Below are 1,906 nucleotides of genomic sequence, written 5' to 3'. Positions count from 1 at the left end.
AGACTACATTGTAAACTCCAGGTCAGCCTGGGCTACAGCCAGACCCTACCTCGAAAAACAAACACAAAAGAAAAGAAAAGAATGGGCATCAGACTGGAGAGATGGTGAGACGGCTTAGCAGTTAGGGCACTTGCCTGCAAAACCTAAGGACCCATGTTCACCTCTCCAATCTACTGTAAGCCAGACCACAAAGGTGAGGCGAGTGCAAGATCGCACATGCCCACTAGGTGGAGGAAGCGTCTGGAATTTGATTGCAATGACTGAGGTCCGACATGTCAATTCTCCCCTCCCTTCCTCCCTCCTTCCCTCCCTCTCTCTTTCTCTCTCTGAGGGCTGGAGAGATGGCTTAGCGGTTAAGCGCTTGCCTGTGAAGCCTAAGTACCCTGGTTCGAGGCTTGATTTCCCCAGGACCCACATTAGCCAGATGCACAAGGGGGCACATGAGTCTGGAGTACGTTTGCAGCGGCTGGATGCCCTGGCCCGCCCATTCTCTCTATGTGCCTCTTTCTCTGTCACTTTCGAGTAAATAAAAAAAAAAAATTAAAAAATATTTTTTTAAAAAATAAAATGAGTCAATAAATAGAATGGGCATCAGATGGATGTAGCAGGACATTTGACATTTACCTCTGGCCACTGCACGTGAGTGCATGGGGCAGGGTGCACTGCATGGCCACATACATGTGTGCATGTGAACACACACATGTGTGCATGTGGTACACACTAATTTGCCCACAATTTTATGAATTAAGATGTGGGCCGCCGTGAGTAGTGGCACACAACTATAATGCCAGCACTCAGAAACAGAGGTAGGGGGATTGCTGTGACTTTCAGGCCAGCCTGGGACTACAAAGTGAGTTCCAAATGACACTCTACCTTGAAAAAAAGAAAAAAAAAAAACGAAAAAAAAAATGTTTTACTAAAATGGGTATCCAAATCCAGTTTTCTCAGCATATATGTGTTTAAAATATTTTTATTTATTTAAGAGAGAGAAAAAGAATGGGTACACCAGGGTCTCCATCCACTGCAAATGAACTCCAGATGCATGTGCCACCTTGTGCATCTGGCTTAAGTGGGTACTGGGGAATCGAACCTGGGTCCTTTGGCTTCGCAGGCAAGCACCTTAAGTGCTAAGCCATCTCTCCAGACCATTATATATGTCGATGGACTTCCTTACATTTTTCCCTCCTCTAGTCTCCTGTGCTGTCTTCACCTCCCTTCCCAGGATTGCTGTTACCTATGCTTTTCTGCTACTCAAACGACACTGAAATTTGCCTAGCTTGCATTTTATCCCCTTAGTCTCTTAAAGTATCAAGTGACTAATCTGATAAAGTAATCCACGCTGGTGTACAGGGGCTCATTCCCAGCAACACGAATGCAATGTAAACTTAACAGTTAAAAATACAACCAGGACCGGAGAGATGGTTCAGGGATTAAGGCACTTGCCTGCAAAGCCTAACAAACCAAGTTTGATTCCCCAGTACTCACTTAAAGTCAGATGCACAAGGTGGTGCATGCATCTGCAATGTTTGCAGTGGCTGGAGGCCCTAGTGCACCCCATCCTCTCTCTCTCTCTGCTTCTTTCTCTCATTCTCTCAAATAAATAATTAATTAAAAAATTTGAGGGCTGGAGAGATGGCTTAGTGGTTAAGCGCTTGCCTGTGAAGCCTAAGGACCCCGGTTCGAGGCTCGGTTCCCCAGGTCCCACGTTAGCTAGATACACAAGGGGGCGCACGCGTCTGGAGTTCGTTTGCAGAGGCTGGAAGCCCTGGCGCGCCCATTCTCTCTCTCTCCCTCCATCTGTCTTTCTCTCTCTGTCTGTCGCTCTCAAATAAATAAATAAAAAATTAAAAAAAATATTTAAAAAAAAATTTGAGAGCCGGGTGTGGTGGCACACGCCTTTAATCCC

This window comes from Jaculus jaculus, chromosome 9 (genome assembly GCF_020740685.1).
Source record: "Jaculus jaculus isolate mJacJac1 chromosome 9, mJacJac1.mat.Y.cur, whole genome shotgun sequence".
In the NCBI taxonomy this organism is placed as follows: Eukaryota; Metazoa; Chordata; class Mammalia; order Rodentia; family Dipodidae; genus Jaculus; species Jaculus jaculus.
This window is presented reverse-complemented; position numbering follows the sequence as displayed.